Below are 27,409 nucleotides of genomic sequence, written 5' to 3' on the forward strand. Positions count from 1 at the left end.
GTGGTGGGGACTGTGAAAACTGGAGCTCACGGGCCCCACTGCCTCACAGAGGAGGCGGGTGTTCAAGCTTGAGGATGGAGCTGAATGGCTCAGGCTAAGTGAGGAGGGGCTGAGTGGACGCGGTCTGGGGCTATAGTCCTCCTGGGCTGTGAAGAATCAATGCCCAGAGCACACCCAGACCAGTTATGTCAGTATCTCTAGGTTAGAACCTGGCACCAGTCAGTTTTTAGAGCTCTTCTCTCAGTGATTCCCAGTTTTATTTTATTTTTTAACATACGTTTAATCTTTATTTTATTATTTTAAATTTTTATACAATTTTTAAAGGTTACTTTCCATTTACAGTTATTACAAAATATTGGCTCTATTCCCCATGTACAATATATCCTCAAGCCTCTCTTATACCGAGTAGTTTGTACCTCTCAGTCCCCCACTTCATTACTGCCCCTCCCCCCTCCCCACTCATAACCACTAGTTTGTTCTCTATATCTGTGAGTCTGCTTCTTTTTTGTTATATTCACTAGTTTGTTGTATGTTTTAGGTTCCACAAACAAGTGATATCATACAGTATTTGTCTTTCTCTGTCTGACTTATTTCACTTAGCATAATGCCCTCCAAGTCTATCCGTGTTGCCGCAAATGGCAAAAGTTTGTTCTTTTTTATGGCTGAGTAGTATTCCATTGTATGTATATGTGTGTGTGTGTGTGTGTGTGTGTGTGTGTGTGTGTGTGTGTGTATATATCACATCTTCTTCATCCATTCATCTGTTGATGGACACTTAGGTGGCTTCCATACCTTGGCTGTTGTAAATAGTGCTGCTGTGAACACTGAGGTCAGTGGTTCCCAGTTTCAGAACCAGCAGTCTGGCAGTGGGGAGGGAGAGGACATGGCCATGGGGCCCCCTGGTGACTGGGGCCAGGGAGAGAGACTGGGGGAGAGAAGGGGTCTGTGGTGGGGATTTGGGGGTGAGTGCTGTCGGCTGTGTGATTTCCCCTGTGACCCCTCACTGTCTTTATAAAGCCTCACATGTCCCAACGAGCCTGTTATCGTGGGCTTTGGAGGAAGTGGCCGAGTTCAGTATTAAAATGATGTGGGCTAAAACGGCTCTTGCAGATAAGAAGGGCAGCTGCCTGAGGACGAAAGGCCAGCATTCTTGTGAAATTGCTTAGCTGTGGCTGGTCTTTTACGGGAAACGGTATAAACTTTTTCAAATCTCAGACACAATGTATGTTTACAGTGAGAAAGGATCTTGATAGATTGGAAATTAGGAAGACAGGCTTCAGGAGTTGCGGAGCAAGTGGCCGGTGTCAGCATTAGAAGCGCAGGGTTAGTTGCTGAGGATCCAACGTGAACTAAAATGTCCCATCCGCTATGAGCTTGGTAAACTCTGGCTTAAAATTTAACCTTGACTGGCTCAAAGGAGACAGAGATAATAGGCTGTTTGGGAAATGACTGTCAGAAGTTTAATGGAGTGTTAAAAAAAAATGTCCTTGATCACCCCTGGAAAAAGCATTTGGGGACATTTAATAGGATCATTAAACTGAGGCAGCCGAGGAGACGGATTCATTAGATTGCATTATCTGATGAACTTGGCACTTCTGCCAGGTAAATAAAAGCCGTTCTTACTGGAATAGAGCTTTTGAGGTTAGAGCCTGGCCTGACTGTGTTCAGGCAGGCAAGGGCTTTGTTTCGTTCAGTCATGTGAGGAGGGCCCTATAGGACTTCATTTCACGTGCCGCAGCGCTGGCATGGGCTTGTAAGGAGAACTTTTAGGCAACGTGCATATTTCCATCCACAGTTTGTGTACCGTGGCATAGGCAGAGCTAGTCTAATTTGGGAAAATGGGACGTCCTTTCTATAGACCTCAGTGTTATCCCATTTAGTGGACCAGGCAAAGAGTGGTTCATTTGGTTGGTTCCCTGGAGGCAACGAAGCTGGGGAAGAAGGCGGTGGCTGGGATGTGGGAGAGGGGCACACAGCACAGCGTGACGCTGTGATGTATAATAACAAATACGTATGTGGCCTTTGTCCCCCTTCTTGGCATAATCCCACAGCCCGGCCTCCCTGGAGGGGAGGGAGCCAGACATTGAGCAGTGGTCAGTGGCCAGTGATGGTCAGTCATGCCTATGTAATGATGCCTCCATAAAAACCCGAAGAGTGGAGCTGGGAGAGCTTCCGGGTTGTTGAACGCGGCGAGGTCCCAGGAGAGAGGTGCCCCAGAGAAGGCATGGAAGCACCCACGTGCCCCCTTTCCCCCGTGCCTTGCCCTGTGCATCTCTTCCATCTGGCTGTTCCTGAGTTGTCTCTCTTTATAATAAACCAAAAACCTGGTAATCTAGTAAGTAAAATGTTTCTTCGAGTTCTGTGAGCCGCTCTAGCCAATTAACCAAACGCGAGGCTGGGGTCGTGGGGACCTCCGGTCTATAGCCAGTTGATCAGAAGCCCAGTTGAATTGTCGGACACCCAGCTGGGGTTGCAGAACTGCTTGGTGTTGGGGGCAAAACACACACTGGAGGGAGGGACTGGGCATCTTGCCCTGGAGCAGTGCTGAGGAGAAGGCGGCTCTGGAGGTGGGGCAGGAGACCCAGGGAGATGGGGGGAGAGAGCTTGCAAACTCAGAGAGGAGGATGGAGCCAGAGAGGGAGAGAAGTGTGGAGGGGAAGCAGTGGCCTGGTACGCATGCACGTACGCTGCCCGGGACGGGTGTGTTGGGGATGGTCGGGGGGGTGGGGGGTGGATTTATCTAAAGGGGTTGGAACAGGACAATCTTTCTTTTAATCAAGTCAGGTTACCTGGAGTTGTGGAGCCTACAGGACTTTCAAGGTTTCTGAACGTAGATTCTAAGGAATTAACTGAGAAATTGATTCATGGGAAATGAATAGGAACTGGGAATAAGTTGTTGTTTTGAATTTAACTGTTTGGAGCATAGCGCCTGGCACCCAGCAGGAGCTGTACAGATATTTGTTGAGCGAATAAATGGAAGTAGTACCACGCAGATTCATGTCTGGGAAGAGAAGAAGAGCAGAAATGCTCAGCCAGAAAATTCTGCGAATGAATTTTCACAGATGATAGAAAAAAATACTTTGTTAAAAATGTTCATGTGACATACACAGGTCTAGGACCCTGGCATCTCTGGGCTGGCTTTCCATGGACAGAAGGGGAGGATTGTGAACGAGGGTCCAGCTCCAGTCAAGCTGAATGTCTGCTCCACCAGGAGGGAAGCAGCTGACAGCAAATCAAGGCTTTACGTAGTTCTGGAAGCTGTTAGGAGTGGCTGTTGTTATGCGCACAGAATGACTCATGTCACAGCTGAGTCAAGATATCTGAGCAGCTTTCAACTGGATTCCGAGTAGTTTTGAATTGACATTTAATATCAAGCACAGGAAATCTTGAGATGTGTGTTTTTGAGAAGAGGAGATATAAATTGGGCTGTATAAATTCAGGTTCATCCTGGCTCTGCTACATACCCAGAGTGACTTCAGGCAAGTTACTTAATCTCACCATGTCTCAGTTGGCTCCTCTGTAAAATGGGGTAATTGTGTTTTCTAAATCCTAGGATTAAGCGAGTGAACATATGAATTAAGGCATGGAAAAGCACCGTAGTGCCTGGTACATGGAGAGAGCTTGATATATGAGTTATTGTTACTGCTAATCAATAGTAGTAATGCTTTTCCAAACGGAGGGAGGGGTAACATTTGTTAGTTCTCATTGGATCTCCATCATAACTCAGAAGGTGGGAGCTACTGAGGTTCAGAGAGGTGCAGTAATGTGCCAGAGGTCACACAGCTGCTGAGTGGTGGTGCTGATTTGAACTCGGTGATGTCAAAGCTTTCCCTCTAGTTACAGGGTGCTTTGAAAGAGAATAGGATAACCTATGGTTTGCAATTGAAGATGGGCTTTTGGTGGAGAGTGGGGAGCTGCCTCTGCAGAGATGCTACACATGGATTCTGGGACTATTTCTGCAAGTGGGTTGGAGGGTCCTGGCTTGGAGTGTGACATAGGAGATCCTGGGTCTGATTGTGTGAGCTCCTTCTAGACCTTCACCTTAATGAGTCAATCCCTCTTGTGGGTGGGGAGATCATGGGGCTTGCCTTGGGGCTGCAGCCAGGAGGGGAGGTGCTGGGGAGATGTCCTGATGGGTGGGGCTGACACCAACATGGTCAGCAGCATGGGAGGCGGCACACTGTGTCTGAGCTGTGTGTGTATCAAACTCTGGGGAGGGAGACTCTGGTGGGTGACCCTGGGGCTGGGGAGAGTCATGGGATAGAGCAGCAGCAGTGGCCAGTGGGTGTCTGGAGTTAAACTTTAAACAACCATAAAAACAACCAGCCCTGCAGAGCCCGGGTGTTGGTTGATGGTAACATTTTTGGGGACATAGATCAGATTTCCTCAGGTGAGTCCCAGAAATTTGGGGATGGAGGTAGATGGTCTGGCATCCAGCAATACCAGGCAATATCAGAGACACCTGGGAGATGTTAGTGGCTCCTTTCACTGAGGAAGCGCCCAGGTGATGCCCATGCCCCTTCTAGTGCTGTATATAGCTGTCCCTCTGGGTGGACAAATGGCAGATCCCTAACCTATGCTTTCTCTGCAGAATGCTTGGTATGGGCCTCTGCCCTGGTCTCACCAGCTGCACTCCTTGCCTTGCCTTTGGTCCTGCCCCGGTGTACACCCCTTGGGGTGTGCACTTTGCACTTTGGAGGCAGCCCTCCGGAGTCCCCTGGGTACCTGGGGACATGCAGCCATCCTGGGTGCCTTCGCTTGGGCTGCCGTAACACAATGCCATAGACTGGGTGGTTTAACAACAGACATTTATTTCTCATAGTTATGGAGACTGGAAGTCCAAGATCAAGGTGCTGGCTGTTTTGGTTTCAGGTGAGGGCTCTCTTCCTGGCTTGCAGACAGCCGCCTTCTTCCTGTGTCCTTACACGGAGAAGTGAGAGAGTGAGCTCTCTGGTGTCTCCTCTTAAAAGGACACTGGTCCTCTGAGAACAGGGCCCCACCCTTATGACCTCATTTAACCTTTATTGCATCCTTACTTGAAATAGTCACATTGGGGGTTAGGATTTCAACATATGAATTTGAGGGTGGGGGACACAACTCAGTCCAGAGCCCTGGGCCCACCATGCATGCAGGCTGTTCTTGCTTTGCTATTGTAGGGTGTTTCTGCCAGCTGACACCTGAGGCTTCTCTGAGGGGCCAGCACCAGGCCTGTCCTTGCATACCCCCCAAAGTCCTGGGACCTCCCCTCAGGTGCCACGAAGAACTCCATTAATGCTCAGGGTGGCCTTTGAGATTCTGCAGCTCAGCAGAGATCATCCAGGGAGGGGTTGTCTATGCTCATCCTGCTAGCCTTCCTGAGCATACCCAAATGGTTCTCCCAGGCTCCCCCCACTGGGCTTGGAAAGGATCCCATGGTGCCTGCACCTGCAGCAAATTCCCTTCAGAAATCGCCACCCTTCCCTTCCATAGGTAGTGGCAGGTGATGGGTTTGACAATTAAATATCCTATTTGACCGCTTTTGAAACAGACACTTACGTAGCCCTCAGTAAATACCAGAAGTTGTTCTAGGTGCTTTACACATATTATCTTGTTTAATTCTTACAAGGAATCTTGTTAGAAATGATAATTAGCCTCATTTTACAGAGGAGGCAGTGGAGGCACAGAGAAGTTAGGTAACCTGCCAGAAGTCACACAGCTTGTACGTGTCAGAGCTACTGTTTGAATCCCAGCAGCCGGGCTCTAGAGTCACAGCCTCTAATCACTGTTCTCCGTGGCCTCTCAGAGACTAGGATGTAGGTGTTAGCGCTTCTCTCATGAGTGAGGAAAATGAGGCTCAAAAGGGGAAATGACTTCGCTGAGTTTTCACAACCCATAGGTGGCAGAGCCCAGATTCTAACCTGGGGCTCATGACTCCAAGCCTAGAGCTCTTCCCTCGGGGTTATAGGTTGGCTTCTGAATTCCTTTAAGCACAATGAGACATACAGGACTACTCTCAAACTGACTGCAAACGTGCTTTCTTTCACAGTGGAGGCCTCTGGGATGTCTTGGGTGGGCTTCCAGAAGAACCCACCCCAATCCGCCACCACCACCTTGGAGTTCATCCTACACGCACTTCTCTGAAGCGCTTGTCAGAGTGAGCATTTTCTTTTCTTTTTCTTTTTTTTAAAATTTTGATTTTATATTGGAGTATAGTTGATTAACGATGTTGTGTTAGTTTCAGGTGTAGAGCAAAGTGATTCAGTTATACATCTACATGTATCCATTCGTTTTCAGATTCTTTTCCCATATAGGTTATCAGAGTGTTGAGTAGAGTTCCCTGTGCTGTACAGTAGGTCCCGGTTGGTTATCTGTTTTAAATATAGTAGTGTGTATATGTTAATCCCAAACTCCCAATTTGTCTCTCACCCACCCTTTCCACTGATACACTCCTCCATTCTCCAGCTTGACACTTGGCATGAGTCAGGAGCCCATGGACTGCCCTGGAGCACGCTGGCTGCTCTGATAGATGCCCTGATCATAATAACAGCGTCAGCCTGCTGACACCTGGAATGTAAATCCCAAGTCACCAGGTTGCTTCTCACCGCCCTCCAGCCCCAGTCTGCTGACTATTTTACCTGAAAACAAGACGGGCTGGTTGCCAATTAACACCCACTAAAGCATTAGCTCATGACTGTCTAAAGGTTTTATATCGCCCGGCATCTGCCTGAAACTCTGTAAATATTTGTTGAGCTAACGGGTGAGTCAACTTTCCAAGGACATTTTAGCAGAGTATTCTGGAAGATGCCAGAGCCTTCCGTGAAGGCATTAATCTCTGGTGGTAGGATCTTGGGTTTCACGCCAGCCGCTGTGATTCAGGGTGATCGCCCGGTTTCTGCATCCTCATGTCGCCGTGCCCAGGCTCCTCCCCCACCTTGGAGGGGTGCAGCCACTGAATGAGACCATTGCATTCATATCACATTCATAAATGCACGACAGGAATCTCATGCCGGTGCATGATAGAGGCCACAATAGGCCAGCCCCATCATGAGTTCAGCAGATTTATATGTCAGCTGGCTCTGCCCACAGGAGCTTTGTCCTCTGATACCACAGCCTCGGATGTTGAAAGCCCTTCCCCTAATTTCCAGGTGGCTGGAATCCAGACAGCCAGCCTGTCCATCTGGCTGTCTTTGGCCGTGTGTCTCACCCCTGTTCCCACACGACACTCAGTCACTCGCCCCCTCAATTTCCATACCCTCCAACGCACTAAACCACTAACACTGAGCACGCGTGGTTCCGGTGGCTTTAATGGAAGTTGGTGGTGGAGTTGCAAGCGAGGTTACGTCTCAGACCCGCAGCCTCCCTCCCATCTTCTTTTCTCATTTCACTTCCCTCGTGGGAGCAGAAGGATGCGTTTTTCTCCTTGGTTTTTATGGAGACCGTTTCTCCTCTGCTGCCCCAAATACACCTCTAATCTCAAGCCCGTATCGAGACTTCCAGACCAGTGGTTCTCCAGGTGTGGTCTGTGGACCCGCAGCATGAGCATCCCTTGGAAGCTTGTCAGACATGCGAGTTCTTGGGCTTCACCCCAGACCAGCATGGGCCCAGTGATCCGTATTCAGATGCCTTCCACGTGGTCCTGGCACAAGCTCAAGTTCAGGAACCTCTCGACAACCAGTGTTCTTTCTCGTGGGAGGTTTCTGCTGAAGCAAAATTTCTTCTTGCTATGAAGGTTTCAAGGGCAGCTGAGCTTCTGCCAGTAACCTCCCTATTTAGCCAACAGAACATGGGCTTTGGAGTCCTCAGGCCTGGGTTCTGCCATCTGTGCCACTGACAAGCTGTGAAACCCTGGAAAGGGTGGTTCACCTCTCTGAGCCTCAGTTTCTAACTCAAATGATATCCTCCGATTGTACCTCCTCCCAGGGAATTCTTGTGAGTCTTGGGGGAGATCAGAACTTCAGAGCTGCTTTATAAACTGGAAACTCAGGGAGTGTGGGTCACCTCGTGACTTCCAGGCTTCCTTCCTGCTGGGGGCTCTGGTGGTTTCTCTTTCTTTTGAACTAACCTCTGGGTGCTGAAAGCCTGAGTCCCTTATTGACCAGAACAGTGTGGGGTGAGGGAAGCAGGGCGTGTTGGGAAACTGGGCTTGAAGACAGAAGCACGTGGGGTGTGAGCGGTGCTGGCCAGAGGCCTCTCTCCTTATTTGGGGGAGGGGGAGGGGGAGGGGAAGGCAGAGAGAGGCTGCTGAAATTCCTAGATGAGGAAACTGGCACTGAAAATCAGCCACTCCCCACGACCCTACTGAGTTAAGAGCACTTTTCATTATTCTGAACCTATTTTATTTTTGTATCCCTAGAAATAGAAATTTTCCATAATTGTAACCCTACCTCTATACAGTTGACCCTTGAATAGCACGGGGGTCAGGGGAGCCAACCCTCTGCACAGTTGAAAATCTGAGTATAATTTATACCCTCAGTCTATGCAATTCCTCTGTATAGGATTCAACCAACCTCGGATCATATTTGCTATTGAAAAAAAATCTGTGTAAAAGTGGACTCACACCATTCAAACCATGTTGTTTAAGGGTCAAATGTATATCTTTCTTTTTGCACACTAGGTATATTAAAAGTATTTTCTCAGTTGTTACACAATCCTCGCAATTGTCATCTTAAATGGCTCCAGAATATTCCATTAGGTGAACACGTTATTATTTGTTGTCCTATTTCCATACTGTGGACGTTTCGATTGCTTTTAAACTTCTCGTTGTTGTACTAGCATCTTTGGACCTTACACTTTTGGATTCTTTTAGCAAAAACTCCATGGAGTGTGATCATTCGGTCACAAGGTATCAATAATTTTCTGTCTCAAGATATGTTTCCAAATTACTTTCCAAAATACTCTGCCACTAGCAATATTTGAACTTAGCAGTTTTCCTGCAACCTTGCCATCATTGGGCTTTACTGTTATTCTTTACTTTTGCTAATTTAATAGATGTCATGTGACACATCATAGTTTGTACTTACATTTCTTTGGTAACTGGTGATGCAGTTACCAAACAACTTTTTCTATGGTATTTTATTATTTCTGTTCTTTCCTTGGGAAATTTCCTCCTCATGCCTTCTTCCCATTCATCTTCACATTTTAATGATTTGTGTCGGCTGTTTATGTAGATATTAACTCTCTGATAGGTCTGTCTGTTTACTGATGGTTCACATTTACCCCCCAGCTCGACCTATAATCATGTGCCTCTGTGTACCTCTAACTTAGGATGCTTGGTAAATTCATGGTGTTGCCAGAGACTTGGAATACTGCAAGTTTAATTTGCAGTGAAATGAATTGGCTTAAGGTTCAGTCTAGGCAAGAATGGGTTTCTGGGTACCTGATGTCTCAGGGTGGGTGCCACCTGTGCAGCTGGGCTTTCTGTCTCCCTTGCCCTGTTTTCCCCTTTGCCTCTCAGCTCTTCTAACTCTTTAGCTGAAGAGGAGCCAAACAAGCACAGCCTCAAGTTGACAGTGAGCTTCGCTGCCACCATCGGTCACTGCCAGAGAAATGACCCTGGGGACCCGATCCCCTTCACCACCTGTTGGGACACTTCCATGCCTCCCCAAGGCGTCCTTCCTGGTTCCCAGGGCCCCAGGCAAGGCCGGCTCTGTTTACTCACCATTATCTGTTTGGTCAAGGAACGTGGGGAGTCAGGCAAACAATAACCCTTAGCGGGGAGCTTTCAGAATGATCACTCTCTGGCTTGTGCCTCTTGGCAGTTCGTCAATTCCTTCTTCCACGGCAGGCTCCGGACGCGCAGGCTCAGCGGCCATGGCTCACGGGCCCAGCTGCTCCGCGGCATGTGGGATCCTCCCGGACCGGGGCACGAACCCGTGTCCCCTGCATCGGCAGGCGGACTCTGAAACACTGCGCCACCAGGGAAGCCCCCTCCTTCCTTCTTTGAGCTTGTGCTGGAGCAGAAGGAGCACTGCACTTGGAGTCTGTAGCCTGGCTGCGACTCCTACCCGTGTTTACTAGCTGTGCATCCTGAGAGGGCCACTGACGACTTCTCTGGTCCCCTGCCCCTCATCTCACGAGTGTGGATGATAGCAAAGTCCTCAGGTGTTCCGGCTGAAAGGATGTCCCATGTACTATCCCACTGAAGTCACACATCACCCTAGGAAGCTGCTTTCTATGTCTGATCCCCAGTTTACAGTGGAGGTGACTCGGCCTCAGAGAGGTTAAGAAGAGCAATCGGAACGGGAGTGTAGTGCAAACTGGCTGAATGTCGGCTCCGCCTTACATCTTGCATAATGACTTTTACATCAGTATTTTCAGAGCGATTCATAGAGCATAGACATTCTAGTCGTTGACTGAATTGAAAAGGAGTCACGTTGACTGGTGAGGCTGGTGTGGGTCCGCGATGCTTAGGGAGACCATTTCACTTGATGGTTTACGTGTTTGCTTCCTCTACGGCATGTTGAAATCATCCAGGGAGTTGACGAGCACATTCTTTGTAGAATGCCTTGTGCCCCGGTGTCAGGTGGGGACCCCGTCTCTTGTCGTGGAGGTGATATTAACTTGGAACCCCGCCTCCATCATTCCCTGTGGAAGCCTGAACTCCTCAGTCTTAGTGAGTTCCCAGGAGGGATTCCTTCTTACGGTGACTTTCAGTTCTGAGCTCCTACTTTAATGTATAGGTCATCCTGCTTTCTCTATTTTGCACTTCATGTGCCTGGAAGTAAAACTTCTTACGTTTCTCTCCCAATCAAAATCCCGTGCACGCGTGGCAGTTTGGGAATGTGGTAGGCGTTCCCCTGTGAAGATGTGGAAGGAGTGAGGAGAGGGGAGGGCTTGGATTCCTGTATCCTGACTTTGAGGTGGGTGGTGGGCATCTCTGCGCGAGCCCCTGGGCGGCCCCCTGCAGCACTGTACAGAGCGTGTCCTACATTTCTAGAGCCCCACTTTCAGCCATCTCATCTCCATTTCTCTTTCCCCTTCTTCCTTGTCTGCACGTTCGTGGGTAATTCCAAGGAATGGTGTTTGGTTCTCCCTTTCTTCTACCCTCGTGGCCTCATGTGACTCCTCTTCTCCCCAAATGTCTCATCGGGGTATTTTCCCAAATAAAGTTAGGTCTTCATTAAGAAGGTACAATCTTCACCTCCCTTTAGCTGGACAGTGTCAGTTAAACTGCCCAAGTCTTCAGGCCCCTGGCCTCCATCGTGCTTACAAAGTCTTTGAAGTAAAGAGAGTTTGGGTCTGAATCTCATCTTTGTCACCCAGTCACCTGGTGGGCAAGTCCCTTCACCTCTTTGGACCTCAGTTTTCATATCCAGTCCTCAGTTGACCTGTCGTAACAGAGAGGGGATGGTATTCATGGGCAGCCCTCATTAGTGTTAAAGCAAAAGTAACTCCACTGGGGTCCATTGGGTTGAACATAAACTAAGTTAAAATCACATTGCAACGTTGATAAAGATTACAACTCTCAGAAGAGATGCGTAAGTGCAAAAGTAATATATTTTATCATAAAAGTGCCTGGCAAAAATGATAACTCCAGGCTTCCTATTTGATCGAGGAAATGGCTAGTGTGTATTTTGTAGTTTTTCTTTTGGTCTGTTCTAGAACAAAGCTTCTCTCACATCCGTTTGTCACTGTGCTAACTTTCCGGCTAATCCACAGGCTGGCTGGGTGACTAAGTGCCGTGTGGAACGTGATCTCGCTTTCCGGAGCCAGCAGGTTCCAGTCCTCTCCCCACCATTGTGCGGTAGACACACGGCAGTAACAGCTTCTAACGCTCTCTCACATCTTAACAAATTCAACCATTGAGATGGCCCACGAGACAGGTAGGACAGGGACGAAAATCTTCACTTGACAGCTGAATGGGGGTTAGAGGGTTAAGAAATTCCTCCAAATCAGGCTGTGGGTGAAGCCCATGTCTGGGGGCAGAGCCAGGGTTTGTGGCTGGCTCAGCGTGGCCGAGACATGTTCAGACTCTGCGGAAGTTCTGACCCCCAGACCACAGGGTCATCTGGTTGGGATGTCATCTCTCTCTTCCACATGCTTCTCCCTCTCGGGCTGCCCCAGGCCATTTACACCTCCCACAGGACCCTGAGTGTGGGGAGAGGGTCAGGGTGCCGTAGCCAGTGGTTGGGGACCTAGGGGTCGGCCCCTGGTCTTCTGTCTGTCCTGCTGATGGTGTCTCCTCAGGCCGTGGGCAGTGAGATCCTGCTCAGACTTGTGCTAAGTGAACTTGTGCTCTGCATTGAGCTTGCCGGTGGCCCTCACCCCTTTCCACGTTCCTTTCTGCCCTGTCTCCCTCCAGATGATGCTTCTAATATCCCTGGACCCCAGATTGCTGTGGTGTTTGAAGCTCTTGGCTGCTTTTAATAGCTTTTCCATTTCTCTCCTCACTTTCAACGCCACTTCTTGTTACTGTCGGCTGCCTCTAGTGTCTGCCCCCTCTGAAGCCACTGTTTCTAATCCTCTGGATCTGGGCTATCAGATAACTAACCTTGTTAAAATTCTGTCTCGAGTATGAGTCGTGGCGGTGAGCGCGGCTTTGGTGCACATGCTCGGTGACGGCAATGGCGTTGACTTTGCCAAGGCCCTTTTGGCTCTTTTCTATATTCTGAGTCATATTCTGAAAGGTGAAATTCCCAGATTAAGTGACACTTCACCATAGGGGGTAAGTGTAAAAGTGTGGCTCCAAGAGGGGGAAGGAACGGCAGCTGAGATGGGCCCTTGCAGGGCTGCCCGTGTTCCTGGCGGCCTGGTGCGCGGGGACTGGGCGGCCCTGGAGGCCCACGCTGGCTCCCCGGCTTCCCCGCAGCACTGGGCCCGGGTGATTCCCCCTTTCACATCCACCGGCAAGTAAATACCTTCACTCCATGGAGAACCTCTTCAGGCCATGAACTGGGTCCTGACACTTGGTGGTGGGTTATTCAGAAGCAGTAACCACTGTCTCCAAGGTCATAGGTCATGGATGGCGTTAAAAGGGGGCCAAAATGATGAATCCCAGAATTGGAGACTTGAAACGGGAGATAGTCCAATCATCCGATGCGCACACACGTTTAAAAATAAATCCAAATTTATATCTTCTGAAAAATCATCACCTTTATAAGGGCAAAAAGTCAGACATAAATTAAGAGACACATATATTTATAATGGAAAACTGTACAACGTGGTAATATTTAGAGAATTTCTAATGATGTGGGAAACTGCTGATGGTCAACTGAAAAAGCAAGTGAAAAATTGTTAATATAGGGTGATCTCAAATGTAAAATATTATTTGCATAGATGAAGGGGAGGAAAGGTGTGCTCAGTAATTATAACTTTGATGACTACAGGAGCCTGTGGTTAATAGAAACTAGTGGCTTGGGACTTCCCTGGTGGTCCAGGGGTTAAGACTCCACGCTGCCACTGCAGGGGCCATGGGTTTGATCCCTGGTGGGGGAACTAAGATCCTGCATGCCGTGTGGCGAGGCCAAAAAAACCCCGAAACTAGTGGCTCAGAGCAGGTGTAAAACAATAGGGAGTGGTGGGGACTGAGGCAAATTGTGTAGAACATGTCCTCTGGAAAAGAGGCTCCTAGCAGACGATTGCTAGCTCTTCAGATTTTTAAAAAGAAGCTGGAAATGGTGGTATTTATGTGAAATCCTTTAATTTTTCAATGTTAGCAACTAATTTATGCTTTTTAAAATACTGTTTTGGCCAAATGAAAATATTGGTCGTTTGGCTTTGGCCTTTGATCCACCAACCTGCCACTTTTGAAGTCACCAAAATGCCAACACCTGCTCTCTCTGAGGAGCACGTTTATTGGAAATTTAATTTTTCTTTATCAGAGCTTTGGTGATTTTCCAATTTTGTAAATCAATACATAGTATTTCTAAAATTAAAGAAAAAAAATCACTGACCCTTGGTTCAGGGGGTTGGGATGTGTGTGTGTGGGCGCACGTGAGTACCTAAGAATTCTGGGCACCTCCCAGAACCTTCCCAAGCTTCAGTTTCCTCACATGTATAATGAGGAGAGCAGTTTCTGCCCTGCTAACCTTCCAAGATTGAGACTCAAAGGAGGTGTCAAATTGAGAAAGCCCTGCAAGTAATCAGGCGTGTAGGGGATGCGATGCAGTAGGTGCTCAGAAAAGATTTGTCACATGAATGTAGGGGGAAGGGAAGGAGGGGGTCTGGTAAACTCTGCGAAGTCTTGGGAAGCACGAGGAGGAGGCCTGAGGAGGCAAACGTGTGTGTTCGACATAGCTTGGTTCTGCCACAAACTAGCGGTGACAGCTTGGTAAACAGTGGCCATTATATCTATTAACTACGTGCTAACACTCTTTGTTGGGCAATTTCTATGCATTGTACCTTTCTGAGCCTCATTTCTCTTTAAAAAAGGGGGGTAATCATAGTCCTTACTTCAAAGTGTCCTTGTGAGGATTAATTCAGATAATCCAAGTAGCAGGTGGAAGACAGAACTCAACACACAGCAGTTCCCTTTTAGTCCTGGGCTGGGTTTCACCATTGGGAGGATCTATGTAATTTCTCCTGTTCCCACTAATTCAAGGAGACTGAATGGATGAGTACGAGTGCGATAGATTACTTATTCAAAATACTGATTTCCTCTAATATTTATTCAAAATATGTATTTTTTTCCTGTCTCGGTTTCTTAAAGAAAAGAAGCTCATTTCTCTCACGGGGGTGGTTTAGAAATGGGAAGTGACATCCAGTCCGTATTCTGTCTTTGGAGAATTGCTGCAGGTGTCCCCTGAGAAAAGCCCAGCGCCACCCGCCACTTTCTACAGCCGCTGCTTAGCCCCTGCGGAAGCTTTGCAGTGCAGTAGTATCTGCTTGCTTTTCTAGCAGAACTGGGTGAGTGAGCACTTTCACATATGTGACCTTGTCAGATCACCAAAATATCTCTAAATGCCAAATCCATACGTATCCATCTACCTATTTCTGTCTGTCTATCCATTGAATTTCAGTAAATAGTTTGTGTAATCTATCCTTTTAAGATGGAGGCTTTTTAAAATTCCACTCTCTAGTGTAGGTACTTTACCTACATTAGCTCTTTAACCCTCACAGCAACCACATTAGGTGGATAATATTATTAGCCCCCTTTTTACATATGAGGACAATAGGCTCAGCAAGTAAGTGGGAAGATTGAGATTCAGAGCCAGGACTGATTGGTGCCAGATAAAGCTAATTTTGTGTGTACGTGTGTGGTTGCTGCAATAGAGTATCAAAAACAGTTATTTTGATGACATCCTCTCAGGAGTTAGAATCCCCCCTACTTCTACCTCAAAAGAAATCAGAATAAGGGCGCACGGATCTGCCTTTAGGTTCCATTAAACAGCGGGACGGGAACACAGGCTGCGGCTCTCTGTGTACAGGGAGACTGAGAGGAATTGGTCCCAAGGATAGCTGGATTCCTGGGACCGCTCTGCCCCCCACAGGTCACCACCGACACCACTCTTCACCCCCAAAGTGCAGCCAGCCCTCTCCTCATTGTTACCTCCCTCCCTTCTTCTCTTGGGGGTGCTGCCTGCGGACTACAGCAGGAAATGCCCCTTTTCCCTAAATTTCTAAGGCTTGTATCAACTACGGATCCATGTTTATCGCAAAGAATGGGATATAATTTCTTCGGGTTGGATTATGTCTAAGAATACTGAGCAATGTCACCGTATAGCCCTCTTGACTTGAAAACCATTTGAGTCAAATACAGTGTGGCAGGACCAAGTTATTGATACAGTCACAGCTTCCCTGCCGCCTCGAAGGATCCTTTGCTGCTTGCTTTGGACTCTGGTGATGGAGCTCATGCCACTGAGTGGACCGGGGCATTTGCAGGAGCCAGGAATTGGCTCCTTTGGGAAGAGAAGGGAATAGCCATGGAAGACTGGCATAAATTAAGTGGTTTATTGGGCTGGGGAGGGGGCAGTGGTGGTGAGATGAGTAAACAGGGAAGGAAATCGCCACAGGTTAGAAACTTGGAGGTGAGCATACGGTGGAGAGATAGAGGGAAGGTTTTTGAACAGGGACTGTAAGAGCTCCCGAAATAAATCAGGGTGAAGAGGGGTTCCCTTGTGCTTTGATGGACATCCTACAACAGAAAGTCCATTTGGAGCTTTTTAAAGAGATTTCTGTAAAGGTTAAATTAGTAAGTGTTAACCTGTTCATAACAAACCCTTTTTTTTTTTTTTTGGCTGCACCATGCTTGCAGGATCATAGTTCCCTGACCAGGGATTGAACCCAAGGCCCCTGGCAGTGAAAGCGCCAGGTCCTAAACACTGCACCACCAGGGAGTTCCCCAGCAACCCACTTCTAAAAACAAATAAAAAGCAAAGGGAAAACCTCAATAAATGTATATATGGATATACATTATATATATGCGTGTGTGTGTGTGTGTGTGTATGTGTATATTCTTATGAGCAAAAGTCACCATAAAGTTAATAGCAAACTGGTTACTTCAAGGGGTGGGCTAGGTGGGGAGGGGAGGGCAAAGTTTTCCTTTCTACCTCTTACTTGGTTCGACTTGTTACAATACCATGTTCTACTTTTTTCTTCTTTTAAAAATTTTTAATGGTGAAATAATTGTAGAGTTACGGGAGAGTTGCAACGAGAGTTCTGATACACCCACCACTCAGCCTCCCCCGATGTTAACATGGCACATTTATGAAAACTAAGAATACTAGTGCAAGGCTCCTGAGGAGAATACAGACGTGACTCAGATTCCCCCCGTTTTCCCACTAACGTCCTTGTTCTGACCCAGGACCCCCCATCCAGGATTCCACACCACATCTGCTTCTCACCTCTCCTTGGTCTCCAGTGGGTGACCGTTCCTCAGTCTTTACTGGTCTTTCACGACCTTAACAGTGTTGAAGGGTACTGGTCAGGTATTTTGTAGAATACCCCTCAATTTGGGTTTGATGTTTTCTCATGATGAGATAGATGGCGGTGATGGATTTAGGGAGAGAATGCCACATTGCTGAGCTGCCTTTCTCAGCGCCTAGTATTGGGGTATGTGATACGGGTGTGTTTATTCCTGCTGAAGGTCACCTTGTTACGTGGTGTCTGCCACTCCTCCACTGCAGAGTAGCTATGTCTCGTTTAATAAACAATAAATAGTTGGGGGGGGGGGATTCTTTGAGGTTATCAAATATCCTGTTCCTTCTTCACCTTTCACCCTCTAATCTCAGTATTCATTGGTGTACCTTGCAGCCCTTACAGCTGTAGTGCTCTGATGGTGGTCTTGAATTTCCCCCATTCCTTCTCCATTTGTTAATTGGAATTCTTCTGTAAGGAAGAGTCATAACTCCTCTCCCATTTATTTATTTATTCAGTCTTTTTTAATGAGTTTGGTCTCGTGGACATTTTTAATTAATTAATTAATTGGGTTATAATAAAATATTACTTCATTTATTGCCCCAGTCGTTCCAGCTTTGGCTAGTGGGAGCTCTTTCAGGTTGGCTCTTACGCCCCCTTGACGTGATATATTATTTTTATAATTTAAACACTACAACAAAGTAGAAATAATTAAAATTGCTTTTCATCCACTTTGTTATGCTGAACTGCTGTTTCATTCGAAAGGGAGAGCATGCTGAGACCAGCCGTGAGGCATCTCAGCTTTATTTGAGTTACCCAGACAAGCCTTTAACGGGGGAAGGATTTTTTTCTTTCTTTTTTTTTTATACGGCACAATTCTCTTCAGCGTGTGAGGCTGCACTGTACTAGAATATAGAATCAGGAGTCTACCTAGCTTATGAACATCTGAAATAGGGTTTTTTTTTTTAAATGTAAACAGAGAATGACAAGAACTTAATGTTGTTGAAGAGGATCATGAAAACCATGAATCCTGAGTGTTGCCAAAACTTCATTTGGAGAGAAAATTATGACTAAATTCCAGAGTATTGTTGTGTCTGATTTTTATAGTCAAAGGCTGAAAAGAGGGCTTTGCTGAGAAAATCAAATTTCAGGTTAATTCATCATCAATAAAGGGAAACTGTGCTCGTTGCTTGCTTACACATGCAGTTCTGTGGTCCTTAGCCCTGGAGACAGCCCCTTAAATTGATGCTCTCTCTGAAGCATTGTCAGAATTCTTTGAGGTAATGAGCTTAGCTAAAAAAAATAAATAAAATTGGGCGCCTGCTGATGCTCTTTCAGCAGTGCTAGGTTCAAGACCAGCATTTGGGACAAAAATCCAAGGGAAGAGTCGTATTTTAGGATGTCTAAACCCAGCCAAGCATGGGAGTCGAAAACTCTGTGAGGGCAGCTCCTTCTGGCTGTCCAGGTAGCCAGTTGGTAAAAGAGAATGTGTTAGAGCATCAGGTCATCACTTACCTTTTTGTGTGAAGATTTGAGTTCTGATCCCAGAACACTGAGGTTCGTTTATTGCCAAAGGGAAATTAACCTGGTTGGAATGAATGGTCACAGTCGCTCTGTTTTTGGAATACCCAGGGAAATGTCTTCAAACTTCCCAAAGTGTTCACCTGCCACATAGCTTGGTAGAGCGGACACTCTCAGTGCTTCGCCTGGGGCCCCGGGTCTCTTTTAGGGGTTCACAACATTCACGGGTTCACAGCTTCTGCATGCTTCCTTCTTTCGCTCACACCTGCTGTTTTCCTCCAGAACCACCCTCGGGCTGCTGGGGCCCTCTGCCCGCAGGCACAGAGCAGAAGTGCCTCCTAGGGATTTATAGCCCCTGGGGTGGCCGTAGGGGCTGGGTGACTGCAGGGCTGGGTATAAAAGTCCAGCTCTCTCATTGTGGGAGGTGGCCAGGGGGACAAATTCTGAAGTGTAATATCTTCTAGAGGTCCCTAAGGGACCAGGCCAAGGTCAGGTCCTGCTTGAATAGCCCCTTTTCCTGTCCTGATTTCCTCACCCCATTACAGCTTCTCCTTAATAAACCCCTTGGCCCTGCCTCCTCACCGAGGGTCTGCTTCTTGGGAGCCCCACCTTAGATACTTGGCGTACTTGAAGCTCTGAATACTTTGATCTGTGAAACTTTAGGAAATAAACATCCACCTCATTTCTTAGTATTTCATATGTCAAGAAATTATAGCCAAAATTTGTCTGCAGGTATATTATATTGGTGGTAAAATTTTCTTCTTAGTGTTTAAATTTGGTGACGTTCTTGCTTTTAAGGAAAAAGAAAACATTTCATTGAATGTGTCTGCAGGGTGAATTCAGTTTATACAGTTGTCCCTTGATATCTACAAGGCATTTGTTCCAGGATCCCTGGCCGATACCAAAATCTACTGATGCTCAAGTCCCTTATATAAAATGGCACAGTATTTGCATATAACCTATGCACATCCTCCCATAAATCATCTTTTAAATCGTCTCTAGATTAGTTATAATACCGAATGCAACTTAAATGCTACAATTTAGTTGCCAGTGTGTGACATATTCAAGTTTTGCTTTTTGGAACTTTCTGGAAATAAAAAAAATTTTTTTGATCCGTGGTTGTTTTGCAGATATGAAGGACCAACTCTACACTTTTTTTCTGATACTGTGGCTGAAGAGCACATTCGAAACTCTATAAGGAGCCCCATTCTCAAAAGCATTCAGTCTTTACCAGGTCTCCCAGAGGTGTTATTGGAACTCAGGCTTGACACTTAGTGGCCAAGACAACGTACATCAAATTGACTTTAAAGATTTTGTGTGGTGGGGGAAATTTTCTCTCTCATTTTCTGGAAACAAGTCAGCAATTGGTGTATGTTGTTTCCCATTTTTGTCAACATAAAAAAAGGCATGCAACAGCCTGGATGTTGAAAAGGATCTTGGTGAAGTCTTAGTTGCCACTTTTGACCCAAGAGAGAAAAGCTGGAGCAGGCAAGCAGATTGATAGCATGTGAATAAAATAAAGACTCTATTTCCCTTGCAGGGAAAGATAGTTTTGATCTACAATTGCCATAGCCTTGTTTTGTTTTTAGTAATGATACTTAATCTGTTTAGAGATTTCAAGTGCCATTAAAGGAACCAGGTGGTTTTGGGTTTGTTTTCTGGGGGGTTGTGTAATGGAAAGGGCATATGGATTGGAAGCTGAGAGGGCTCCGGTAGGGATCTCTGTGATCTTGCCCTACTCTGACATGCTTTGATAGTAAGATTCTTTTTTTGTTTTCTTAGCTAAGATTTGTCTCTAAGTCAGAGTGGCTTTTCCCTTAACCGGGGAATGTTGTGAAAGTCGCATTGAACTTCGATCTCAGGCCAAGGCTTGAAGGATGGAAACTGCAGAGTGAAAACCCTCCTGTGTGAACAGACAGTGCTGATGGACACAGCGTCTCTGGCAGTTCTGGATCCTTAGGATGGGAAATTGATAGACGACCGTGGTCCTTGTTAGCAGAACACCCTCCCTCCCGCTTCCTCCCCCTCCCTTGCTTCTCCTTTCTTCTTCCCCCTTCACCCCCTTTCCTTCATCTTCATCATCTTCCCTCCCCTCCAATGCCTTTTTCTTGTTCCTCTTTCTTTCTTTCTTCTTTTTTTCCTCTTCCTGTTGTGGCAACTGAAATGCACCCAAACTGAAGTGCTTGCAGTCAGCGTCTCACCTTTTTGACAATAAATGGTCCAGAGCGTTGACACAGAAGAATCCCCGCAGTTGAACATGGAGCAGAAAATCCGAGGAGTGGGGAGAGGACTGGTGGAGGTGTCTTTCTTGAGAAACGTTTCAGAGTTGGATGGATGTTGATCTTGATAACCTGTCTAGGTTGTCTTCTGGATGACTTAGTTTGCTCTTCTGTGAAATGGGAGCGATGATCTTGGCTCCTTCCTGCAGGTTAGAGACATTGTGAGAGTCCGTGGCCAACTGGGGGGCAACCTGGGATGGAGGCCACAGCATGGGGAGGAGCTGGGACAAATGGGCTATAGTCCAGCTCTGCTGTTTTTTAGGTGTGTCATCCTTAATGTGCAAATTGCTTCTGAAGATCTCAGTTTCCTCATCCATGAAATGGGAATGTTTGGTTTCTCAAAATGGGATGCATTAACCCCATTCAGAACTGTTTCCCCCCTTCCCCATGCTCCTGCCCCTGGCACTTGGCGCTTTTGGCTCTATGTTGTTTTAAAAGCAGGGCTGACCGTAGCATCTGGCAAAAAGTAGGTGCTCAGAAATATTGTTTAATGAATGAGTGGTTGGATGAATGAATACTTATAATCAGGGCCCCCAAGTATGGCTGCGCTATCCACAACTGCAGGGGAAGGGGGACCCTTAGTTCATGAAGACCGTGATGGGAATCGTGCCCCTGGAATTGTGCAACATGGCGGCCTGCTCCCCATGGACAAGCATTCCATGACCCAAAATTGCCGAGAAAAATGTGAGGCTCTTAGAAGATGGAACATGCCTCATGCGCCTCTGCCTAGTTTCATTTTTCAGGAGCTGCAAAACAACACACATGGGCTCTCCATCGCTGTCACCTTATAGAAACGCAGACCTGTGAGTGCTTTCTGGGGTAGCAGTTTTTTTTTTTTTTTGCGGTTCGCGGGCCTCTCACTGTTGTGGCCTCTCCCGTGGCGGAGTACAGGCTCTGGACGCGCAGGCTCAGCGGCCATGGCTCACGGGCCCAGCCGCTCCGCGGTATGTGGGATCTTCTCGGACCGGGGCACGAACCCGTGTCCCCTGCATCGGCAGGCGGACTCTCAACCACTGCGCCACCAGGGAAGCCCCGCTCACTTTCTAATCAAGGAAAATATTGATACGCAGGCAGAAAGCAAATCCCTCCTTTGCCAAGTGCGTTTAGAAGAAAACGAAATGTTCTTAGAAGATGCATAATTATTAAGAATTTTTACGAGTTCATCTGTGTGCCTTTTACAGTTACGTCGTGTTATCTCCAGCGGTACTCCTTGGGAAACCCTTGTTAAGACGAGGGCATCCCTGTGACTTTGGATTGAGCCTCTAATCAGTTCAGAGTCATAGCGCCCCCTGGTGGACATCACTGCTCTAATTGACCGCGGAATTCTTGGACTTGGCCGAATTGGAAATGGCCCTTGCGGCCACACTGCTGTGGTTTTCCTGCTCCACCCCCACCTTCGTAATTTTCTCTGCATTTTATGTTGTTTTGTGTTTGTTTCTCATAAATTACCGATGAAGCTATCAGAGAGCAAAGAATGGGAGCAGGGGGACAGAAGTTTGGATCCAGAGTTATGCGTTTTGGTTGCAGGAACGTTCTCCGACTCAGCACGTGGCATTGCTATTCTGCAGACCGCTGCTCCTCTGTACGTCAAAAGTGCGGGGAGCGGTGCTTCCCATGGCTCCTTGTAGCAGTGTAATGGTGTGGCCCTGCCGGGAGGCCTGGGTTTACATCTGAGCTTAGAACTTGAGTTCAAGTTATTTCACCTCCATGAGCTTTAGCTTTCTGATCTGTCAAATGATGATCATGGCTGTCCCTGGGGTCCTTGGGAAATGTCAGATAGGAGATGCACTGCAAAGCCCCGGCTCAGGGCCTGGCATGTTCGTTAGCATACGGTGTTTGCGGTAGTGGCTGTTTTCTTTCATGCCATTATGATCTTCCAATGATTTGGTCCATAGCTTGGCTGCTGAAGAGAGCAAATCAGTTTCTAAATGAGAATAGGAATAGTGGCACAGTACTTATTTTGCGTTTGAAGATTCCAACATGATTTATTCATTTCTGTTTTCTAGTGGGTAGTAATTTGTCCCAAGCAATGGATCCCGGATCCATCTGTCCTCATGGACGCCACATGGGTGTTGTCACATGTTGTCACATCACGTCCCATCTGCGAGTGAAGATGCGGATGGAGACCAGATTCAGTGATGTTGGAAATTACATCCACCTGAGTGCCGGTCAGAGCCTGGGGAAGAGGGTCGGTGGGTAATCACGTTCTTTACCTCTCACATCACAGCTGTGATTCTGCTTCCCGTTCCAGAGCAGAGCCAGGCAGTCTGGTCCCTGTGCCCTGCCTTCTCCTCCTTCTGCTTTTCTGGGCTTCTTTCCTTCTTTCTGTTTTGCTGAGACATATAGTACTTACTATGTGCTGGCCTAAGTACTTCACAGGAACGAAGTCATTTCATCCTTCTAACCACCCAGTGAACTAGTTCCTATTATTGTACCCCTCTTACAGATGGGAAAGAGGAGGCCCAGAAGGGCATTCTGGGACTTGCATAGGCACCAGCTGGTAAGAGGCAGGACTGGACCCAGCCTGCTCTCGTGCTTCTCCTTGATCCTGCCTCTCTTCCCCACCCCCATGCATGCCTGAGGGTCCCGTGGGTTTGGGGGAACCAGTAAGCTTCCTTATTACCCACCAACTCCTTCCCAGTTTCTCTTGGTAATATCACTGCGAGTCCTGGCATCCACTGGAAGGGGTCCCTAGAAAGGACCAGGTCAGGGCTCTGATGAATACTCAGTCCTGATGTTTGCTCTCAGGAAGGCAGAGTGAGACCAAGGGCAGGCGTATCACAGTCAGTGGGTACGTCTCAGGTTCTGTTGGGGGATGATTCTCCAATGGACTCTGGTGTTTCCCCATGTCTGGTGCTTCCCTGTCTGTTCTTTATTCTGGACCACCTTTACCAGGATGTTTGTATAGCAGACATCCTTGCGAGAAGAGAGAGAGTCTTCCTCTGGAACAGAGAGCTTACTGCCCACTATAAAATATTTGGGTTCCCTTAGCTCAGCGTTGTTCTCCTATAATGTAACCCACCACGTGTACAGGAGTTACATGGTTCTCTATATGTGGTCCTGTGGGAATTGGGGCTCAGGAAACTGGGGCAAAAAGGCTTATTGTCCAGCTACCGCTACTGCTGTGAGTGATACGGTTCTTTGTCTCTGATCCAGGAGTCTCCTGTCTTTTGCCAGCATCCGTGAAACTGGCAGGCTAACTTGTGAGCTGGCAAGTAGGGCAAATCTCAGGCCTTTCACAGTTCTTGAGAGATTCTAGGCTCATGACTTAGAGGAGGCAAAGATTCAGGGTTTTACAGACAAATCAGCTGCAGCCCCTGCCCTTACAGGGGGTGGAGGGAAAAAGACCCCTGAGAGAATGATACAAGCACTGAAAGATGGATGCTTTCTGAGTAGGAAAGGAAAAGACTTTCAGAGAATACAGCCTGTGAGTGTGGCTTGAAGAAGGCAGAGGATTTGATGGGCTTGGAAGCTGGGCAAGGGTGTTCCAGGCAGAGGGGTCAGAGTGAGCAAAGGGATGGAGGTGTGAAGGCCAAGGTGGGTTCAGGGGACGGCCATCAGGGATGCTCGGCCGGCTGGGCTGGACAGCTTCCTCTGCCCTTCTGGAGTCAGCCTCTGCCCTTCTCCACCCTGCTGTGTGCCTTGGGAGGCAGGCCAGTTCCCTTGCTCTAGCCGGGTTGGCCGATGTGAGCTTCGGGTGGGAGATCAGGAGGTGAAAGGAGAGTGAGGTTGGTACGGATCTTCTCGGCATAAGTCACTGTTCTTCTCCTGGGGCCTCTATCCACCTGTCTGCTCCTGGATTTCTCTAGACTCTCCTCGTCTTCACCCTTTCAGGCCTAGCGGGTGGTAACTGCTCCGTGACAACTAGCCAGGTGACCACACCGACCACGTGGTTCCCCCATCTGCCCCTGTGTGGTTAACTGTCCCCATGAGAACACACACTTCTCCTATGATCTTACTCGAGTGAGCCTGTCTTCCCTGCTGGGACGTGACTGATATAGTGGCTGACAGGGATGAGGACTTCTGGTCATACCCTGGAGGGACTGTCGTGAGGCCTGCCCGAGAATGGTCTCCTAGTCTCACCTAGTCAATCTCCATTCTTCTTGTAAAGTCCACTCAGGTAACCCATCCCTGGAAAATTTCCCAGGACCCCTGTGCTTCCCCTTCCGTGGCCTTGATAGGCTGCATTGCCCTTACCTCCTTACCCCCACTCTCCCCTCTGACTGTAGGTGTCTAGTTGATTTCTGTTTCTCTCACACTGCACACAATAGATATTTGTTGAGTGAATGGATAAATGTATGGCTGGATGATGCATGGACAGAGGGGTGAATATAAAGCCCTATGCCATTGAAGTTTTGGGGACAGGGAAATGATGGGAACAGAAGCACAGATGCAACCTCTGCCTTACAACAGCTCCCAGTCCACCTGGGAATACAGGACTTGGACATGTGACATCTCTAACCCCCAAAGACCACCTCTGTAGAGGTGCCCAGTACCCACACAGCAGCTATGATAGGCGGTCAGACAGGAAGAGGCTCACCCTGCTCTGGGCTGGGAGAAATCAGAGAAGGCTGCCTGGAGGAGGTGGGGCTGGAGCTGGGCAGCGAAGGATTGTGTCTTAGCTCAGCCTGCTATGACAGAATACCACAGACTGGGTGGCTTAAACAACTAACATTTATTTCTCACAGTTCTGGAAGCTGGGAAGTCCAAGATCAAGGCACCGGCCGATCTGGTGTCTGGTGAGGCCCTCTTCCTAGCTGTGTCCTCACTAGGAATAGGATACTGTCTGGTGTCTCCTAATGGGACACTGATCCCATCAGGGGGGCTCCACCTTCGTGACCTAATCATTTTCCGAAGGCTCCACCTCCTATCACTATCACATTGGGGCTTGAGATTTCAACATATGAATTGGGGGGGAACACAAATGCTGCTAAGTAGGAGGGGCCAGACTTCATGGGGCCTTGAAGGCCACACTAAGGAGTTTGGAATTTATCTCGAAGGCGCCAGAAAGCCTTTGAAAATGTCGCAGTGGAGTTTCTTACTTAAAACACAGAAAACCAATGAAAGTCAGGCTGAAGGAAGGAGCATAGATTTCCGAGTCAGGCAGACCTGAATCCAGCCTCGCTGATTATTCACTGTGTGACCTTCCACAAGTTGCTTCACCTCTCTGAGCCTCCTTTTTCTTTTCTAGAAAATGGGGCTTGTAATAGGTACCCCCTAGGGCTGCCGTGAAAGGATGATGGAATGAAAGCAACATTCCTATTGTAGTGCTTTGTGTGTAGAAATTGCTGGAAGATGATGAAGATGATGATTCCTACTGCTACCTTTTTGTGTTTCATTTTGTTTGGGGAACATGGCTTTGAAGGTCATGTGCATTGTCTGTAGTGGTTTTGGCTGCTGTGATTGTGGGTAACAGAAGGAGGAATCATGCATCCATAGAGCTTTCTTTTCCTTTTTTTTTCTGGCCTGAAAGAATGAGCTAGTGGGCTCTTACTATCTGTTCTCTGGGGGCTTGTTTATACAGCCTGAAATAGTCTGGCATTTGCCTTTCCAGCGGGCAGGCTGCCAGGCTGTCAGGCCAAAGAGTGTGTAACCACCCAGTCTAACAAAGCAAAACTATTTTTACCTTGGGGGGTCCAAGAATGCATCACACAGGCCTCGAGCCAGCCCCACCCAGCCTGGCAGCCCGAGACAGTCGCCAGCGCAGGCCGGCTGGTCTCCTGGAGGCGTCAGTGGGAAGCAAACCGCTGGGCCCCTTGGGGACCAGTTTCCCTGGCAGGGAGGCCAGGTGTCCCAGAAGGTCCCAGAGTGGCCCACCCCAACCTTCTCTCAGCCGGAACTAGGAGACCAGGATTCTCACTCAGAGGGTTTCTGAAGGCATCAGGCAAGAAGCAATAGGCTTTAGTTTCATCCCCTAATCTAATATGAATAAAAGCAATACTACTGCAAATAGCAACGTCTTCCACTTAGAGTCTTCTGGGTCTCAGGCACTGTGCTGACTGCTTTACACGCGGCATGTCTTATCTTGTAATATAGAGGTATCCTGTCATACTTCTATGAGGAATAGCCCCATTTTTCAGATGTGGAAACCAAGGCTCAGAGAGATTAAGTCACTTGCCCAGGGTTAATCAGCTAGGAAGCTGTTTGGCCCCAGGCAGCCGGCTGCATGCCGGGTGCCCCTCTTGCCTCCCTCACTGCCGGTCAGGGGATGAGGATGGGAAGGAGCCGGGGAGCTGGCCTTTGTCCTGGTCTTCCCTTGACCCAGACCTCGTGTTAGTGGCTCCTTCGTGCCTGGGAGTTTTTACAGAGAAACTAATGCTTGTGCTCCTGGCCACGGAGGGCCGTGAAAGCAGGGTGGATGGACAGAGATTCAGCTAGTGCCGGCAGCATGTTGATGTCGGCCCAGAACCCCTGCACACGCGAGGGTGAGCAAGTCACCATGCCTGAATCTCCAGTGAGCTCGGGTTGCGGGAGGGGTGGCCTGGGGTCAGAAACCTGCAGAGCTGAATCCTCTGGGTTACCCTAGAGAAGTCTTGCCTTTCTTTCTCCCTCCCTCTTCTCTTTTTCCCTTCCTCATAACCTTTTCTCTCTCCCTCTCTCTCTTTCCCTCTCTTTTTCTTTTCTTCCCTCCCTCTTTCCCTTCCCCTCGCTCCCTCCCTTCTTGACCCACCTCCTGGTAGGATGTAGCTGGATGGTCTGCCAGCATACAGACATCTGTAGCAGCCTGGTCTTTGGAGTCTTCCCTTGTTCCCTCGTCCTCCCCATCCATCTAATTCTTCTCATCCTTCAGTGCCCAGCTTCAGCCCCTCCTCCTCCAGGCAGCCACCTCTGATTTC

General features: G+C 48.0%; 1 protein-coding gene across 1 annotated transcript in view; it reads left to right on the forward strand.

Annotated features, from left to right (window-relative positions):
• Positions 1–2,622: 2,622 nt before the first annotated feature.
• Positions 2,623–27,409, forward strand: part of SSUH2 (ssu-2 homolog) — a 68,756-nt gene continuing 43,969 nt past the window's right edge. Inside the window, exons 1-3 of the mRNA XM_082848904.1 lie at positions 2,623–2,682; positions 6,026–6,133; positions 22,580–22,761. The gene's annotated coding sequence lies outside the window, so the exon portion shown is untranslated. The remainder of the gene's footprint in view (positions 2,683–6,025; positions 6,134–22,579; positions 22,762–27,409) is intronic.

The sequence above is a fragment of the Leucopleurus acutus genome (assembly GCF_964270905.1).
Source record: "Leucopleurus acutus genome assembly, chromosome: 10".
Taxonomy (NCBI): domain Eukaryota; kingdom Metazoa; phylum Chordata; class Mammalia; order Artiodactyla; family Delphinidae; genus Leucopleurus; species Leucopleurus acutus.